Source organism: Mauremys reevesii, linkage group 12, assembly GCF_016161935.1.
Source record: "Mauremys reevesii isolate NIE-2019 linkage group 12, ASM1616193v1, whole genome shotgun sequence".
In the NCBI taxonomy this organism is placed as follows: domain Eukaryota; kingdom Metazoa; phylum Chordata; order Testudines; family Geoemydidae; genus Mauremys; species Mauremys reevesii.
In genome coordinates this window covers 25,695,776-25,715,877 of record NC_052634.1, presented here as the reverse complement: position 1 = coordinate 25,715,877, position 20,102 = coordinate 25,695,776, and the positions used below count along the sequence as shown (strand labels likewise).

The following is a 20,102-nucleotide window of genomic DNA, read 5'->3' as shown; positions in this document are numbered from 1 at the left end:
CCCCCTAGTCAGGATCACTGGGGCGTGCGTGTACAAAAAGAGACTTTGACTCACCCAGGCTGGGCTGCCATCATGGAACAGACCAGGTCCTTCTGTGGAGGGTTTATGCCTCCAATGATGTGATCTCAGTGTGTGTGGGTGTCCCTGTCCCTTCAACCCTTAACAATCCCTGGTGCGTGGGTGCGCTGGGCCCCATTACAATCCCCTCTGTCTTACCCCCCATGAGGGATCCGGTGGATGTGGGGGTTCTCCACGCTACGGGGGGTGTCTGGTGCCCCTGTCCCTCCTGGTTAATAGTGGAGTGTGTGGGTGTCCCCCCGCCCGTTAAGGATCCGTGTTGTGCGGATGCCCCCGTTCTTCTCATTAAGAATGGTGCAACGGAGCATATGGGTGTGTCCCCCCACCCCATGAACTAGCTCCCATGTATGGTTCCCCTGCCCCCATCCAGGCTCTGTGGGTGTCACTGTTCCCCTTTTCAAGATCCGTGTGGCAGGGGGCGTCCCTCCCCCCAAGTCAGATTCCCCAGCGTGTGGGTGCTCCCATCCCCCACTCCAGGCTCTGCGGGGGGGGGGGGAGTCTTAAAAGAGACTGTGTCTCACTGTCTTGCCCAGGCTACACTGCAGGGGCTATTCACAGGCGCGATCCCACTACTGATCAGCATGGGAGTTTTGACCTGCTCCGTTTCCAACCTGGGCCGGTTCACCCCTCCTTAGGCAACCTGGAGACCCCAAGCTTCCCCGGGATCACCATATTGATGCTGAACGTAATGCAGACACCCGATCGGCACAGCCCCCTGCAGTCCAGAACTCCTGAGCTCAAGCGATCCACCAGCCTCAGCCTCCCCAGGCGCTGGGATCACAGGCACCAGCCACAGGGCCCAGCTTGTTTTGCTGCCTGGCAGCTGGAGCTTTAAACTCTGCTTGTGAGCTCTGTGCCTTGGTCAGATGGGGACAGCCTGGAACTGGGAAATGCTCCTGGTTCCCCCGCCCCCATCTCATGTCGGGGTGCAGGCGCCGCTGTCCTCCCAGGTAAGATCCCGGATGTTTCAGTGCCCCCCATCCCCCATCCAGGAGCCCAGGTGTCCGGGTACCTCTGCCCCCCATACAGAATCCTGGATGTGTGGGTGTCCATCCTCTGCAGAGGATCCCGGAGTGGATGCCCTTGTCCCTCTTTAGAAGATCCTGGGTGTGTAGGTGCCACTCTCCCCCCCGAGAAGATCTCTGGTGGGTAGGTCCCCAGGGTGTGAGAGCTCCCATTCCCTGATACAGGCTGGGGGAGGGGGGGTATAACTGGCTCTCCCTGTCCTGCCCAGGCGGTGCTACAGCAGCTGTTCACAGGGGCAGCAACCCCACTGTCAACCTGCAGCTTTAACCTGCTCCAGGGGTGACCCATGCGGGTCGGGAGTGAGGGGCACCAGCAGAACTGAGAGTCTGGAGGTCAGGACTGGGATAGCAGGGGCTGCGGGTCGGGAGTGAGGGGCACCAGCAGAGCTGAGAGTCTGGAGGTCAGGACTGGGATAGCAGGGGCTGCGGGTCGGGAGTGAGGGGCACCGTCAGAGCTGGTTGACGCCTAAGGGGCTGCGGGTCGGGAGTGAGGGGCACCAGCAGTGCAGTAACTGGGGAGCTCAGCGAGGAATCGAGGGGGCGGGGGGTCAGGAGTGAGGGGCACCAGCAGAGCTGTGAGGCTGGAGGTCAGGACTGGGATAGTAGGGGCTGCGGGTCGGGAGTGAGGGGCACTGGCAGCGCAGTAACTGGGGAGCTCAGCGGGAAATCGAGGGGACTGCGGGTCGGGAGTGAGGGGCACCAGCAGAGCTCTTGGTGTGGAGATCAGGATTGGGATAGGAGGGGCTGCGGGTCGGGAGTTAGGGGCAGCAGCAGAACTGTGAGTCTGGAGGTCAGGACTGGGATAGCAGGGGCTGCGGGTCAGGAGTGAGGGGCACCACTAGAGCTGGGGGGAACCCAGGGGGCTGCGGGTCGGGAGTGAGGGGCACCGGTAGAGCTGAAGGAAGCCCAGGGGTCTGTGGGTCAGGAGTGAGGGGCACCGGCAGCACAGTGACTGGGGAGCTCTGCGGGAAGCCCAGTCGCTGCAAGTCGGGAGTGAGGGGCACCAGCAGAGCTGTGGATCTGGAGATCAGGATTGGAATAGGAGGGGCTGCGGGTCGGGAGTGAGGGGCAGCAGCAGAGCAGGAGGGAGACCAGGAGGCTGCGGATCGGGAGTGAGGGGCACCGTCAGAGCTGGTGGACGCCTAAGGGGCTCCGGGTCAGGAGTAGTGGGCAGCAGCAGAACTGTGAGTCTGGAGTCAGGACTGGGATAGTAGGGGCTGCGGGTCGGGAGTGAGGGGCACCGGCAGAGCTGTGAGTTTGGAGATCAGGATTGGGATAGCAGGGGCTGCGGGTCGGGAGTGAGGGGCACCGTCAGTGCTGTGAGTCTGGAGGTCAGGACTAGGATAGCAGGGGCTGCGGGTCGGGAGTGAGGGGCACCGTCAGTGCTGGGGGGAACCAAGGGGCTGCGGGTCGGGAGTGAGGGGCACCAGCAGAGCTGTGGGTCTGGAGGTCAGCACTGGGATACCATCCAGCCTGATGGTAAGCGATGCCCAGCTGAGCCCATGGCCAGTACGTCCTGCTCCACCCACGGCCGGGCTGGGAGCCAGGACTCCTGGTTCTTCTCCCCAGCTGTGGCAGGGCAGTGCAGGCTAGTGGTTAGAGTGGGGGTTGGGAGCCAGGGTATCCGGGTCCCACCGCTGGCTCTGGGAAGGGAGTGGGGGCCAGTCTTGTGCACCCCCTGGCTTGAAGTGGTTTCCATCCTGTGCAGGGTTTACAGGTTTGTTCACTGGCTCTCAGCACCTCCCACTATACAAATTGTCCCAGTGCTGCGGGGTCTAGTGGTTAGAGCCGGGGAGGCCGGGAGCCAGGCAGGGGCGGTGGGTATAAGGGGCCCGGGGAGGCACCTGGCCCGTGCTCCACCCAGAGGCCCTGCTCCCCCGAGTCCTCTCCCCCGCAAGGCCCCATCCTCACTCCGCCCTTTCCCAAGCTCCATCCGGCCACATGGGGCCGTGGGGGGAGAGGCCGGGGGTGCAAACAGCAGAGAGACAGGTGGGGGCCTGGGGGTGGGGGCGAAGAGGCACAAGTGGCAGGGCCTCGGGGGAAGAGACGTGAGAGGTGGGCGGGGGTCAGGGAGTGGAACAAAGGGGTCCTGAGGGGGCGTGGGCGGGGCTGAAGGGGCTTGTGGGCGGGGCTGAAGGGGGAGTGTGGGCGGGCTGAATGGGCGTGTGGGCGGGGCTTTGGCAGGAGGAGGCTGAGTGGCAGCAGGCCTTGGGGCAGGGCCACAGTCCGGCCCGCCCAGCCTCCCAAGTGGAGGAGTCCTGCTGCCCATGGAGCCAGGACTCCTGGGTTCTATTCCTGGCTCTCCCACAGACTCCCAATCTGAGCTGGTGCAGCCCATCTCGCCCTCCCTGGTGCCTCAGTTTCCCCCGTGTGAGACGGGTCCCAGTGTGAACGGCTGCAGCGCCGTGGAGAATCTCGTCCCTTCTCCTGGCGGCTCCTAGGGAGCTCCTGGGGAAGCAGCCAACTGCTGCAGCCCCTGGCTCCCGTCTGGGCAGCCCGGGGTGGGGGTGGGATCTGGGCAATGGGAAGAAGGAATCCCCCCTTCCCCCACCCCACCCCGGGGACATGGGGGGAGGCTGGTGCTGCGGGGGCAGGGAGTCCTGCAGCCCTCGCAGGGGAGAAGGGGCAGGTTCCCGGCTTGGCTGCTGATGGGGGCGGGGTGGGGGGCACTGCTGGACTGGGGCTCCCCTGCGGGGTGGCGCGGGCGCCCGGCCGGCTGGGCGCGGACGGCTCCTCTGGAGGGGGGAGGGTGACACGGGCCAAATTGTGGGAGCCCCTGTCCCCCCCCCCAGACAAGGGAGGGGCCTCTCAGCCTTGCCGGCTCGTCTCTCTTTCACCAGGATCGGCCCAGCACCTGGCCTGGCCCAGACCCCCCTTCCTCAGCGCCAGCAGCTGCCCATTGTGGGGAGTGGAGCGGCCGGGGGGTGGGGCCTCTGCCCCCCGGGAGCAGGGCCGGGCACTGGGGGCAGAGGCTGCGATGGGGAGGTGGGTTGGAGAGATGTCGGGGGTGAAGCTGGGACTCAGGGGAATGGGGCAGGCTGCAGGAGGAAGTGTGGGGGCCACCGAGGGGAGCTGGGGCTGGGAAGCTGCGGGGGACACAGCCGGGGGTAGTGGTGACACCGCAGGGGGCTGCTCAAGAGGCAGTGGGCTGGGGGCAGGGCGGAGCTCGGACAGGGGTGGGGGTCAGGCTATTGCGGGTCTCCTGTGAATGGCACCAAACTGCAGGGAACCCCCGGCCGGCAGCCCCTGCTGGGGTCTGGTCAGTGCAGCCCCGCTGCACCCTGCTTGGGGTCTGGTCAGTGCAGCCCCAGCTGCACCCTGCTGGGGGCTCTGGTCACTGCAGCCCCGCTGCACCCTGCTGGGGGGTCTGGTCAGTGCAGCCACCCCCGCTGCACCCTGCTGGGGGGTCTGGTCAGTGCAGCCCCCAGCTGCACCCTGCTGGGGCTCTGGTCAGTGCAGCCCCGATGCACCCTGCTGGGGCTCTGGTCACTGCAGCCCCGATGTACCCTGCTGGGGTCTAGTCACTGCAGCCCCCGATGCACCCTGCTGGGGCTCTGGTCACTGCAGCCCCGCTGCACCCTGCTGGGGCTCTGGTCACTGCAGCCCCAACCTCACACTGGAACTGGGCGGGGGAAGGTTTCTTCTCGCGCTCCCATTGGTCAGGGCTCTGCCTCCTCTTCCTATTGGCTGTCTCGGGAGAGGCGGAGTTTCCGAGAGGGCGTCACGTGGCCTTGAAGCGTTCGCGAGGCGGCTCCTGAGCAGCCCAACCCCGAGCTCCTCCCCACTGCCGCCCATCCCCTCCCTGCCCTGCCCCCAACCCCTGAGCTCCTCCCCACTACCGCCCCTCCCCTCTCTGCCCCGCCCCAACCCCTGAGCTCCCTCCCCACTGCCGCCCATCCCCTCTCTGCCCCGCCCCCAACCCCTGAGCTCCCCTCCCCACTACCGCCCATCCCCTCTCTGCCCCGCCCCAACCCCTGTGCTCCTCCCCAGTGCCGCCCATCCCGTCTCTGCCCCGCCCCAAATACCCCTGAGCTCCCCTCCCCAGTGCCGCCTGTCCCCTCTTCTGCCCCCGCCCCAACACCCCCAAGCTCCCCGATGCCGCCCATCCCCTCTTCTGCTCCTGAACTCAAACACCCCCGAGCTCCCCTCCCCAGTGCCGCCCATCCCCTCTCTGCCCCGCCCCAACACCCCCTGAGCTCCTCCCCAGTGCCGCCCATCCCCTCTGACCCCGCCCCAACCCCTGAGCTCCCTCCCCAGTGCCGCCCATCCCCTCTTCTGCCCCCGCCCCATCATCCCCGAGGACCCCTCCCCAGTGCCACCCATCCCCTCTGCCCCCGCCCCAAACACCCCGAGCTCCCCGATGCCGCATCCCCTCTTCTGCCCCTGCCCCAACACCCCCTGAGCTCCTCCCCAGTGCCGCCCATCCCCTCTCTACCCCGCCCCAAACACACCCCTGAGCTCCCCTCCCCAGTGCCGCCCATCCCCTCTCTACCCCGCCCTGAAACACCCCCGAGAACCCAATCCCCAGTGCCGCCCATCCCCTCTCTACCCCGCCCCAAACACCCCGAGAACCCAATCCCCAGTGCCGCCGTCCCCTCTCTCTGCCCCCGTGCCCAAACCCCTGAGCTCCCCTTCCCGATGCCGCCCATCCCCTCTTCTGCCCCGCCCCCAACACCCCCAAGCTCCTCCCCAGTGCCGCCCATCCCCTCTTCTGCCCCCACCCCAAACACACCCCGACACTGTTCCTGGTGTTGGGAGGGGAACAGGAGAAAGGACAAAAGAAGCAAGAGACGAAGAGAAAGGAGGGAGGGATGGAGGAAAAGGTGAAACAAAAAGAACAAACCCTAATGTCCCCAGTGATTCTAAGGGACAAAATCCCAGGTACGGAATAAAATTCTGCCTCCTTAAGCTCGTGTTTTCCATGCCTAGAATTCAACTGTCACCAGATGGATCAGACTGAACAGGTTTCAAACCTCGAGGAGGCTCTTACCTTCTAAACAGGGACGGCTGTTTTCTAGTAAAATCAGGAAAACGGAAGAAGAAAACTCGAAAGAGGTTCCTCCTGGCGCTCACGTACGTGAACCCGAATACTCCCTCAGTCCTCAAAGAGAGACCTGGAGAAGGAGACTTGCTGAAGCAAAGCCACAGGGGTCTCTGAGGTTTCCCTGGCCTCTCGCCCCTGTCCTGCCTGGCTGATGTCAGCATCTCTCTGTGAGGTCACCACCTCCCCACCACCTTGGACCAATAGGCTGAGGTCCTGCAAAAGGCCTTTGTGATGTCACTGCCACACCCCTCCCTTGCTGGGCTAATGTCCTGCCCCTGGCCAGGCACTTTGGAGGTTTGAGCTACTCCCTGTGGATCACCCCACTCAAGGAGCGTTCGTTCTAGGCAGCAAGCCGGCTAGACAGGAAAACATCAGACGCTGCTCCCAATGCTACACTCAGTTTTTCAGAAATTAGTCGACTTTATGGCCAGAAGAGACCATTAGAGCATCTAATCTGACCCCCTGCATATCACAGGCCTCCTGTATGACACAATAGCTACTTTTGGAGAAAACACATTCCAGAAAGGGATGTTGCTCCTTGGTAAAATGTATTGAGCTCTGTTGACAAAAAAATAGTATATAAGAGCTATGTATTATTAATTCTTAAAGGCAAAAAAAAGCCAACCAAACAAACCCCTCTCCCACTGCCTGCTCATCCATACTCTTCAAGGTCAAGTGCTCCCAGTCAACCTTTGAAAACAAGTACAGGCACAGATTAAATATATTACCACTGGTTTGTTTTTGTTTTGTTTATTTTACTTTTCAATAGTAAATGTCTGGGGAATAGTCACAAAACAATTTCGTGTTGAATATGAAGTTGCTAATGTGAAGAGATTGAGTAACACTGCTTCCCAGAAAAGTGTAACGCACCCCACCTCTCCATCATCACATACTTCACCCACCATGCCAGACTAGAAGTACTGACAGCGGATCAGCCACTGACGCATCTAACCTAGTATCCTGTCTTCACCAGTGGCCAGGACACAGCTGTTTAATTCCTATGTATCCTACTGTGCAATATCATACCATAGGCTTCTCCATAAAGGGATAAATCAGTTGTTTAAGTAGTGTGGGTTCATTTCAACAATGGCTAATGCATGATATTTTAATGGCGATCATACACTGTTTGCATCTCACTGTGTAATACCAAACCATACGGGAGGCAGTGTTGTCCAGTGGTTAGACTGGGACTCAGGAGACCTGGTTTGTCTCATGGGCCTACCATGGTGACCGCAGGCAAGTCACGGCATCTCATGCCTCAGTTTTCCTATCTGTAAAATGGAGGATATGATACTGACCTCTTTCGTAAAGCACTCAGCAATCTAATGAAAAGCACTGTAGATAATCTACCGATCATTATTACCGCTACCATGCGGTGGAATAGATGAATAGTCCATTTTGTCTGCTGTCCTATCCCCAATAGTGTCTAATGCTGAATGCTTTAGAGGGAGGCAAAACAAATGTGTCTACTTATTCAATCTTCTATTATAGAACATTACAGTATGCCACACCAGAACTTTCTGAGGTCTATTTTATCTGATATTCTGCCTCAGACAGTGGCCATTTCTGGATGCTTTGGTGAAAGGTGTAATCCTGTTCCCCTACATAATGTACTTCACTATCTAATATACCATAGGATTTTCCATAGCAAAATAGGTCAGTGGGCCTATAAGGTATCCTATCACCAACAGTGGCCAGTGCTACATGATTCAGAGGAAGAATAAAAACCTTCACAAGTTCCTATCTCCCCTCCCCCAACCATCTTGCACAGCAGGAGGGGGCTGAGCAGGAAGTTGTGATGGGGTAAGAAATGCAAATACTCCAAGGAGCCTGTGCCAGGAACCAGGTGGTGCAGAAACCACAGCCCCCCTCCCATCTCTAACCCCCCCTTGGCTGGCACTGGATCGTGCCTCCTGTGCCCCCACTCTGCCACCTACACAAGCCCTGGGGGGCCGGAAATAGCCACGGTGCTGGGCCCCCCATCCAATTGAAGTGTTCAGTGTCACAGTGAGTGACTCAAGGTGTGTGTACAGAATGGGGATGGTGTGTGTGTGTGTTTGTGTATGTCTGGTTTTCTGCAGTGGTTGTAGGGGGGGATTATTTGCAGCTGTGGGGTTATTGTGGCTGTGCAGGTGTGTGTTCATGTGGCTGGATTTGTGTGTGTGTTTGCATCTGTTAGTACTTGTGTTGGTGTTGGCTGGATTTATGCGGGTGTTTGTGTATATTAGCAATTGTGTGTGGGGGGGGCTGGATTCATGCATGTGTTTGTGTATGTTTGCAAGCGTGTGTGTGTGTGTGCATGCTCTGCTGCCCTCTGCCAGCGCAACAACCGTTTCTCTATATGTCACAGCCCCCATACCGTCGACCCCAGTGGTGATTTCCTGATCTTACAAGGGCTGGCTGGCCTGACCCTCCTTCCCTCTGCGGAGTGTGGTGGGGGCTGCAGCTCACCCCCTGTGGGGCAGGAGTGCCCAGGTGCAGGGCGCTGGGCTCCAATGCACTTAGGGGGCAGCTTGGGTGAGGAGGGGCAGGGCGTGTGGTGTCCATTCTGCATTGCCTGGTGCTGGGCCACTGCACAATCCCCAGCCACGCCGCACAGCGCACCCCGAGATGGGGCAGGGGGCCAAGCAGATGATCCAGCATGAGGGGGTGAGGATGTGTGGTTGGGGGGAGGAAAACCTTGGGCTGCTCACATCATAGTTATGCCCATGGTGGCTGCAAAATCTTTTTATATACTTCTTCTTATCAGCAGTGTATTGTTTTCCCTGGAGTTTAGAACTTGACCAAGAAATTTGTACCTAGATAAAATAATCTACTACTCCTGGTTAACGCAATGGACTTGACACCCACTGGGGTGTCCCTACACAGGTACAAGTACTAACAAGATGGCTGCCTTTTAGCCATAGTTTTTAATCAGGCCAATTGAAACAAACCCCTGTTAAATCATTTCTCAGCCCGAGTCCTTCACCCACATTCAAACAGCTGCATATGAAGTAGTTATAGCTGAATGTTTAAAGCAATGGAGTAGAAATCCATTGGGGTTGCCCTGTGTGGGTTCTAATCCTACCAACTACAGAAACACTGAATTGTTGTTATTATTATTACTGTAGTCTTAGTGCCTGAGCATCCACAGTGCAAACTGGAGCCAGATCTAGTTTCACTCTATCTACACTTAAAACGCTGCTGTGGCCCTGCTATAGCACTTTTGAGTAGACAGTGACTGGAGGGGTTTTCCCACCCCTGTAATAGCTGCATTGACAGAACAATTCTAACCAGGGCTTGGTCACCTTAACTCTATGGGTTTGGGGTGGGGATTTTTCACACCGTGAGAGACGTCGCTCTGCCAGTGAAGTGCCCAGTGTACACCAGCCCTTAGATCCCTCTTGGTATTTCAATGCAGGCACTGACCTGTGAGAGGAAAACATCAGCTCACAAACACAGAGACTGAATTCCCCACATTTAATCTCGCTGCACTTTCCAGAAAGTCACAAAATTCAAATTCATTCTTGCTAGGACAGAGGAAAAATAAGTGACACTAAGTTTTTGGCTTGGGTAAATAAAATTAAGTGTTTAATTAATATAGTAAAAATATGTTCTGATTCTTCTAACTAACACCACAGCGTGAAATAGGAACAGAGACAAATCTTGTCAGTGACAACTAATTTCACAAATGATCTTCCGGTTATTAATTTCCACGCCGCCCCCATTGGAGGTCTGGGCACCTCCAGTGTCACTGCTCTGCGTTCACTTTCCCCCTAGAATTGTTCTCGGACATTCCCAAATTTGGAAAATTGTGCAGTTCAGAATGTGAATAGTGACCCCGGCTCCTTCCTGCACCTGCTCTACATTGCTCCACAGCAGCTTCTCCACCTGCAGAGTCACCCCAGCACTGCAGTGCAGCCCCCAGGGTTCAGCAGGGGTCCCTGGCAAGGACAGTGGGTGCAGCTAACAGCCCGGTGTGCCTGGCACAAAGCAATACCCCCTACACACAAGTACAGAGACTGAATTCCCCAACTTTAACATCATGACACTCTGTAGAAAGCCACACGTGTCAGTTGTATTTTGACAGGGAGATGCAAAATATGAGCATATAGATCATTATTGCAACCACTGTTATATATTTGCTACAAATCTGGTACAAAATGTGGCATGTAAGATGTGTATGAAAAGATTATGATTTGCTGAATATGATGATGCTATTTGTATGCATGTATAATTTTTGTACTTGAAGTTGTGAGCACTGGCTCCATACTTGTATTTCAAATACGTTTGCTCCTGGGGTAACGCCCACAAGGTAGTTAGCCAGTGAGTGGCCCATCAAAAGGACACAACTCACAGTGGACCATGGCAGACACCCATCTACACTGAACAGACTTTTCTATGAACGTTCCATCTGACGTATCCTGCAAAGTATCCATCCTGCAATAACTGAGCAAAATCAAGCATGGATGTGGACTTGCCCATGTGACTCCAAGCTCCCATCTTTCACCTGTGATTTTCCACTAGCTGTGCTGAGGACTTTGAAACAATGGCTTTCCCTCCACATGGCAGAAGTTATGCGAGGCCCTGGAAACATCTCCACTGTGCCTCTTTCCTGCTCAACCCTCTGGACTACGGACTTATAGGTGGGATGAATAGCTCAGTGGTTTGCACATTGGCCTGCTAAACCCAGGGTTGTGAGTTCAATCCTTGAGGAGGCCACTTAGAGATCTGGGGCAAAAATTGGTCCTGCTAGTGAAAGTAGGGGGCTGGACTTGATGACCATTTGAGGTCCTTTCCAGCTCTAGGAGATTGGTATATCTCCAATTATTATTACCTTGCCCAGCCTCACCTGAGCTGCTCTCCACGTGCATTAGAGCCCTGCACCTTGGCACTTCTGCCCCACAGGGGGTGAGTTGCAGCCCCTGCCACACTCCACAGAGGGGAGAAGGGTCAGGCCAGCCAGCCCTTGTAAGATGGGGAAATCACCACCAGGGTTGACGGTATGGGGGCTGTGACATACGGAAAAATGGTTGTTGCGCTGGCAGAGGGCAGCAGAGCGTGCGCACACACACAATTGCAAACATACACGAACACCTGCACAAATCCAGCCAACACCAACATGAGGCAGGGGAGCAGAGCAGGCTGGGGCTGGGTCACTCCACTTACCATGCAGGGGTGGGGGGGTGGAACTGGGAAGCCCCCCCTGCAGGAGCTCCCCACCTCGGCTCTGCCTTCTCCCCTGAGCTCGCCAGCACAGCTCCACTTCTCCTGCCTCCCAGGCTTGCGGTGCCAATCAGCTGTTTAGTGCAGCAAGCCTGGGAGGGGAGGAGAATTAGACAGGGGGCAGCGTGCTCAGGGGAGAAGACGGAGCAGAGGTGAGCTGGGACAGGGAGCAGTTCACCTGCACGCCCCCTCCCCCCCGTTACTTGCTGCGGGCAGCCCTCCCCCTGCACCTCCCAGCCCCCTGCCCCAGCTCACCTCCACTCCACTGCCCACCCTGAGTGCGATTTTTGGTGCCGCCAACCACTTGGCACGCTGGGCAGCCGACTAGTTCGCCTAGTGGTTGCACTGGCCCTGGCCACTGCCTGTCAGCAGGATTCCTCCTCCTCAGGGAGACTAAATCTCCCCACCTAGACAGCCGGTCCATCCGCTGCACCCCAATCCCCCATGCCTGAGCCTCCCTGCCAAAGCCCTGCACCTGGCTCCAGAGAATTAAGTCTCACATCTCACTGGGAACTCGACTTCTTGTGCCCAGAGAGTCTCGGCCCCCCTCAGTAGCTGACCTGAGAAACACAGTGTCTGCAAAAGCAGCAAAGAGTCGTGTGGCACCTTATAGACTAACAGACGTATTGGAGCATGAGCTTTCGTGGGTGAATCCCCCCTTCGTCGGATGCGTCAGTGTCGGCCTTTCCCAAAGAAGTGCCTGGAGGGCCTTTTCTCCTGTGACCACGTGGCCTAATGGATAAGGCGTCTGACTTCGGATCAGGCGATTGAGGGGTCGAGTCCCTTCGTGGTTGTGCTTGTGCGGTTTTACCTTTGGGCTGAACGTCCTGCTCCCTTCAGGGCTGGAACCTCTTCTTGGCCGCTCAGGCCAATGCTCTGGCTTCAGCTAGAGCCCCAGGAAGGAGTTGGGGGTTGGGTGTCACAAAGGCTGGGGCATGAGCCCCAGGTGCTTCCAGTCTCGCCTTTGCCCTTCCTGATTTGCCAAAGAAAATGGGCGGCTGCCCGGGCTAGCGTGTGGAGCAGTTTCCCTCTGTCCCTGTGCTGGAGGGGGGTTGCTACTTAGCACCTTTGGAGCCTGGATGTTTCTCTGCTTCTTATCAGCTGGGGAAAAGGCTCTTGGGGTAAAATCTCCTGCCCCACTGCAAAAGTGAGCACGGAGAGTCCTTCTCTCTGGTCACACACTCCCAGGGGTTAATCGCCTCCTGAAACTGTCTGTCTCTTCAACCCACCTGGTCCCCGTCAGTCCCCCTTTGTTTTGCTGCTCCCCAGTCACTTACTGCAGGAAGCGCCGTCCACGGGGCGCAGTAGGTCCCACCGCTGCCACCAGTTGTCACGGAGTGTGGGGGAGTCCGGCCCTGCACCCCTCTTCCTGGGACTCACAGTGACTCTCAGCCAGCCAGTAAAACAGAAGGTTTATTGGAGACAGGAGCACAGGCTACAGCACAACCAGGACCCCTCAATCGAGTCCTTCTGGGGTTCAGGGTGCAGGGATCCCAGCATAGGATTCCCTGAACTCTCCCCCCCAAACCGAAACTGACACAACCCCCTCCAGCCGGCTCCCTGGCTTTGTCTAGCTCCCCGGGCAAAGGTGTGGACCTCCCCTCCCCCCTGCTTAGCTCATGGTACAGGCTGAATACCTGTCCCTCACCTAAAATCCTCCCTGGCTCTCCCAACCCCCACACAGACAGCCCCTACTCCATCACAGCAGGTCAGGACTAGGATAGCAGGGGCTGCGGGTCGGGAGTGAGGGGCACCCGCAGAGCTGTGAGGCTGGAGGTCAGGACTGGGACAGCAGGGGCTGCGGGTCGGGAGTGAGGGGCACCCGCAGAGCTGTGGGTCTGCAGGTCAGGACTGGGACAGCAGGGGCTGCAGGTCGGGAGTGAGGGGCACCTGCAGAGCTGTGGGTCTGCAGGTCAGGACTGGGATAGCAGGGGCTGCGGGTCGGGAGTGAGGGGCACCTTATCACCATGAGCTGCTCGGCCAGGCACCACACCCCATGCACACGCCTTTGGTCACTACGTAGCTCAGTGGCACTCCCTGTCCCGAAGTGACTCCGGTGCAGGCACCCACAGCACGACCTCCCCACACCGGATTCTGTCCACACGCAGAGAATTCTCTCCGCCGGGCTCCTTCGGTTCCTCTCGCTGCTCCCCGTCCTGCCGCCAGACACTGCTCATCTGCATAACCCCGCCCATGGACACGTGACACCTTCTGTCGTTGTGGTCTCCAGTGAATGAGTCGCCTGCGGGGAGGGATTCCGTCATTACGCGTCACAGCCGCTGGGCGGATTGTCTGTGAGCCCCGCGCTGGGGCGGGGCTTCAGGAGAGACCCAGCCCCATAGACAGCCTGGGGCAGGGAGATATTGGGGAAGGGAGGAGGGATGGGGGATAAGGGGAGGAGGATCCAGCCCTATAGACCTGCAGGGGCAGGAGATCTTGGGGTCAGGAGGAGAGGAGAGGGGTTGGCAGAGACGCAGCCCAGGGTGCAGGAGGAATGGGGTGGGGTGCAGGGAGCTGGGGGAGAGAACAGACGTGGGGCGCGGGGGTGACATGTTGGTCCAGGGAATCTGAGTTACTCCCAGGACATGCTGTGCAGGGGGGAGCACAGGGGCAGGGAGAGAGCCCCAGCTCCAGCCCCACAGAGCCCCAGAGGGATATTGGGGACAGGGGAGGGGATGGAGGGGGGAGAGACCCAGCCCCATAGACCCCTAGAGGCAGCGGGATATGGGGGGTAGGAGAGGGGATGGCAGAGGAGACACCCATCTCCATAGACCCCCAGAGGCAGGAAATGAGGGGAGAAAGGGGGAGGGAGGGATCCAGCCCTATAGACCTGTAGGGGCAGGGAGATATTGGGGGCAGGAGGGGAGAAGGGGGGTTGGCAGAGACCCAGCCCGGGATACAGGGGAAATGGGCTGGTTTGGAGGGAACTGGGGAAGAGAAGAGACACAGAACAGGACACATGTTGGGACAGGGAAACTGACTCACTCCGAATACATGCAGAGCAGGGCAGGGCGGAGGCAGATCATGCTGGTCCCAGGGTAATTTCGGGGGGTTCTGATTCCCCACTCAGCCGGGGGGGGCTCCCCTCTGGGCTGAGGAGCCCTGGGGTGGGGCGGGTGCAGGGTCTGTGTGTGTGTGTCAGGCTGGGGGAGCTGCCTGGGCAGATGTGCTGGAACTGGGGGGGCTGCAGCAGCCCCTGGCTTGACGTGGTTTCCATCACACCCAGGGGTTACAGTTGGTTCAGTGGCTCAGCCCCCCCCCCCCCCACTATACAGATTGTTCTGGCACCACTGGCCTAGGGTCACCGTCTAGTGCTCAGGGCCTGCCTGGCTCTCCTAGAGCAGGGCGAGCGCCCAGCTCTCCTGGGGCAGGGCTGGCGAGAGCTCTGGACAGATACTAACAGCGCCAGGGAGCCTGGACGAATATTAGTTGGACAGAGGAGCCTGGGGCAGTTTTATCAGAGAGCAGAAATGAATCCCGCACACAGCACTGGAGCTGCAGTGCTCAGCGCGTGGGCCTGGGTCTCCTGCACAGTCTCCCTGCCCCCCCACCCTCATGGCATAACAAGTTCCCTGCAGAGAAGCAGAGGTGCGGGAACGAGGGCTGCGGCGGGGGCTGCAGCACCCCCATGTCTCACTGTGCAAAGCTCCAGATGCTGTGGGAACAAAGCCGGCATTATTGTGCGATTCCAGAGAACCCCGGAGCTGTGCTGCCCCTGTGCAGTGTGAGCGGGAATTGCACGTTTTCACATTGCTTGTGAACACCAGGGCCCGTGCAACCATTTAGGCAAACTAGGCGGCCACCTAGGGCGCCTAGTGGTTGGAGGCGTCTAAAAGCCCCCTCAGGCGAGGAGGTGGAGCGGAGGTGAGCTGGGGGGGGGCGTGCGGGGAGGGCTGTCCCCAGTAACGGGGGAAGGGGGCGCACAGGGGAACTGCTCCCCACCCCAGCTCACCTTCGCTCTGCCTCCTCCGCCGAGCACACAGCCCAGCTCTAATTCTCCTCCAGTCGGCGTCGCAAGCCTGGGCGGGGAGGAGAATTAGAGCGATGCCGGGGTGCTCAGTGGAGGGGGTGGAGCTGAGGTGAGCTGGGGCAGGCTCCCCAGGCAGGCTTAGCTTCCGCAGGCAGGGGCGGCAGGTTATATCTGCGTGCGGTGCCCGGGCTCCAGGAATATTCAGGGCTGGGGGCCCTGCTCCAGCAATATTTGGAGCTGGGTCTCTCCCCGGCCCTGAGCCTCCCCAATGCCCCAAACCCTCATCCCCAGCCAGAGCCCTCATCCCCCTGCACCCTAATCCTCTGCCCCAGCCCTGAGCCCCCCTGCACAGCATGAACCCCTCATCCCCCCGCACCCTAATCCTCAGCCCCAGCCAGAGCCCTCATCCCCCTGCACCCTAATCCTCTGCCCCAGCCAGAGCCCTCATCCCCCTGCACCCTAATCCTCGGCCCCAGCCCTGAGCCCCCCCGCAGCATGAACCCCTCATCCCCCCGCACCCTAATCCTCAGCCCCAGCCCTGAGCCCCCCCGCAGCATGAACCCCTCATCCCCCTGCACCCTAAACCTCAGCCCCCGCCAGAGCCCTCATCCCCCTGCACCCTAATCCTCAGCCCCAGCCAGAGCCCTCAGCCCCCAGCACCCGAAACCTCTGCCCCCCCCCAGAGCCCCCGCAGCATGAACCCCTCATCCCCCGCACCCTAATCCTCAGCCCCAGCCAGAGCCCTCATCCCCCTGCACCCTAATCCTCTGCCCCAGCCCGAGCCCCCCTGCAGCATGAACCCCTCATCCCCCGCACCTAATCCTCAGCCCCAGCCCTGAGCCCCGCAGCATGAACCCCTCATCCCCTGCACCTAATCCTCTGCCCCAGCCCTGAGCCCCAGCATGAACCCCTCATCCCCTGCACCCTAATCCTCAGCCCCAGCCAGAGCCCTCACCCCTGCACCCTAATCCTCTGCCCCAGCCCTGAGCCCTCATCCCCCTGCACCCTAATCCTCTGCCCCAGCCCTGAGTCCCCTCCTGCATCATGAATCCCTCATCCTCAGCCCCACAGCCCTCACCCCTGTATTCCCTCCTATCCCCAAACTCCCTCCCCACAAGGTGCACCCCCTCCCCCTTCCCACATACCCCTTCCCAACCCCAAACTCAGTCCCAAAGCCTGCACCCTTCACCCCCTCCTGCACACCCACCCCCTGCCCCAGCCCCGAGCCTGCACCCAGCACCCAAACTCCATCCCAAAGCCTGCACCCCTCCTGCACCCTAATCCCCAGCCCAGGATCTGCATCCCAGACCTCCCCCTCCCGAGCCCCCTCCCAGAGCATTAGGCAGGTGGGAGCAGAGTTGGGGGGGGCAGAGTTGGGGGGCGGGTTCTGGGCACCACCAAAATTTCTACAAACTTGCCACCCATGTCCGCAGGAGGTCTCCCCAGGCAGGGTAAGCTGCCGTGGCAGGGGGTGGGGTGGGGAGGAAGTCTCCCCAGGCAGGGTTAGCTGCCACGGGGGGATGGGGGGAGTAGTTGCTGCAGGGGGGCTCCCCGGGTGGGGGGCTGAGTTAGCTGCGGGGGGTGGGGGAACGGACAGAAGCGGTTAGCTGGGTGGGAGTGTGCAAGGGGGAAGTTTCACCTAGGGCCCAAAACTTCCTTGCACCCGCCCTAGGGCTTTCCGCACCCCTGACAGGCTGATTAGACACCTGCAGCCAATCAAGGCAGGCTACTCAGGGCACCTGGGTTTAAAAAGGAGTCACTTCAGTTTGTGGTGTGTGTGTGAGGAGCTGGGAGTAAGAGGCGCAAGGAGCTGAGAGGCAGAGAGTGAGAGTGAGAGTGAGAGTGAGAGTGAGAGAGTGTGAGTGCTATGCTATGCTATGCTGCTGGAGGACTGAGGAGTACAAGCGTTATCAGACACCAGGAGGAAGGTCCTGTGGTGAGGATAAAGAAGGTGGTTGGAGGAGGACATGGGGAAGTAGCCCAGGGAGTTGTAGCTGTCATGCAGCTGTTACAGGAGGCACTATAGACAGCTGCAATCCACAGGGCCCTGGGCTGGAACCCGGAGTAGAGGACGGGCCTGGGTTCCCCCAAACCTCCCAACTCCTGATCAGACCCAGGAGGAGTTGACCCGGTTCCACCAGAGGGGAAGATCACTGAGGTGAGCAAATCTGCCAATAAGCGCAGGACCCACCAAGGTAGAGGAAGAACTTTGTCGCAGCCTCTAATTGCAGCATTTTTAAATGGTCTGCATGTTGCTTGCAGGCTCCTAACACTTGTGACAGCAGCTCCTTTTAACTTCCATTCAACCATCTGTACTTATGCCGATAGGTCGACTTTAGGTCTTTAACTTTGATTGGTAGCTGAGAAGATGGTATATCGGACAGAAACCCGTTCGACAAACCTCTTCATTTCCTTGTTATTTCCTGACTTCTTTATTCATCACCTTTTCCTTATTTCCCAGCAGATTGACTAGATCTGGGTGCTAGCAGGGGGACCTGACGGGCTCCTTATTTTCTGATTTCTTTCGGAAGCATTGAACTTGCCAGGGCACAGTCAGATTCTGGATGTTCATGGAAATGTAACACCTCGTGCTCAGCTTTAGTTCTGTTTCTCAGCTCTTTTGGAAAATCGATCTTTAGTCTGTCATGTAGCATCCTTGCATTAGGAGATGGCTAATTAATAAGACCATAAACCTTGGCAATCAAATGGAACCTGAAGTCCACAGAACAGCCCGAAAGGCCCTTGGGGAGTGGAGTGCAAGTTGAGGAAGACTTCCCTGCACAGCTTCTCTCTCAATTCTCGTTTTCCTGTATTGAGCGCAAAAGTCAGGAATCAGCTCAGGGTAGGGTTATACCATGTGTGTGCAGTGGTTAGACAAGGAACTGGACTGGTATGGAGCAAAACTCTTGTGTGTGCCTGATGACTGTACGTTTGAGAAGGAGCAGAAAAGAGCAGTGGGGCTGCGGTATAGCGCTTGCATAGGCTTTCTTTGGCCTGTTTTGCTGTAAGAGTTAACAGTGAGAGATTGTTAGTCACATGTCAGTGGGTGGGTTTATGCAAATTAGGCGTGTACAGGGAAACCAGCAAGAGGAAGGAGGGTGAAAGACTTCTCTGTCTTTGAACAGAATTGTGTGTTAAGGGCTCTTGCTTTGAATTCTTCCAGTGGAGTCATTTCGGGGAAGTGATCATCACTTTGAGTTACCTAGTTATCAAGTGTCGTGAATGGTGTTTGGTGCGTGTCTGGGAGCTCCTCGTGCTGAAGTAGAAAGCAGTGGGGGAAGAGCGGCTGCCTAACATCCGAGACTAACAGCATTGCTTCTCAGCCTTTTTGCTAAGATAAGTGTAGTGTCTGTTCTTATCAGCTTAATATCTGATAGGTCCTTTATTTGAGAACTGTATATTAAATTGATTTTTGAAACAAGGGGGTGGAATAAGAGCTTGCTCTGACCACCCCATGCATTGATCTGGTATTGCACTATTTCCAGGACCAGTGCCTCTCCTTTTGGAGAGAATTGTGTGGTTAAAAAAGCAGAATAAGATTCAGTCTAAAGATGCTGATTTGAGAAGATTTTTTTTTAAATTAGTTGGAAAATCAGGTTTCTTTAGCACTTAAGTTCTTCATAACAATGTATTGTTAAAATTCCTTGGGAGTGTTTTCTGAGTCTACAGCTGTGAGTTTCTTTGTCTTGCTGGAAAATTGTTTTAAAAGCTGAGATTCTTCTATCAGAGGGGTAGCCGTGTTAGTCTGGTTCTGTAGAAGCAGCAAAGAATCCTGTGGCACCTTATAGACTAACAGATGTTTTGCAGCATGAGCTTTCGTGGGTGAATACCCACTTCTTCGGATGCAAGCAGTGCAAGCAGTATTCACCCACGAAAGCTCATGCTGCAAAACATCTGTTAGTCTATAAGGTGCCACAGGATTCTTTGAGATTCTTCTGTTTGCTGTGAGTTTTTTCAACAACATGAGGGATGAATGCTTTCCAGACTGAGGGTCTGTTTGTGAGATGGTTGGTTGGGGGGGGGGTTGTGTGGGGGGACACAGATTGGCAATATTCGAGGTCACATGTATATCAATAACTGGATGAGTTACACAGACTTCTCCCCACCCAGCCTACGTTCCATGTATCTTGACTGAGCCTGCCACCCACCATCCCAGAGCAGAAGCCTGAAGCCTGAGCCCCACCGCACGTGGGGAGGAGGGGAACTCCCGCTGGTTGCTGGCTCCTGCAGTGTTTATGACTCCGGAAGGGGGTAGGGACCAGCCCCTGCAGGCAGTCGGGGGGAAGAGCCGCTGCTTTGCTGCCCCCGAATCCCCCTCAATTACAGCCCGGGAGGCTGTGGCCACAATAAAAGCCCCTGGTGGCCACATTTGAGAAATGCTGGAGCCTCACAGTAAACAAATCCCAGCAGGTTTGTCACTCCCTGTCCCCCACCCTGGGGATTTCCTGCCCTCTCCCACCCAGACCAACCTCCCTGGAAGTTCCCACCCCATGTATTTACTGCCCTTTCTCCCCGCCAAGGGAACCCGCCAGCAACTCCTGATCATCCTCCTCAACTGGCTCCACTGCAGCCATTTCCCTTCCCCGGCCCCTGGGAGGACGGAATGAGCTGGAGCAAAACATGGATGTTGCGCTGCAGCCTGTTAGGCAAAAGGGCAACTGGGGACATGTCAGAACAGGAAATAATTTCCCAGCACAATTCCCCCCAGGCTCTTTCCCTGCACACGGATATTCCAGCTTGTCCTGCATGGGACAGAAAAATTCAAATGTAGGGCTGTCAA

At 57.8% G+C, this 20,102-nt stretch overlaps 1 non-coding gene across 1 annotated transcript; it reads left to right on the top strand.

The window, feature by feature from the left end:
• The first annotated feature begins 18,633 nt into the window (after window positions 1-18,633).
• On the top strand, window positions 18,634-18,823 carry LOC120376352. Its single transcript, XR_005587236.1, has one exon. It is a non-coding gene; the product is annotated as a U2 spliceosomal RNA (small nuclear RNA).
• Window positions 18,824-20,102: the final 1,279 nt, after the last annotated feature.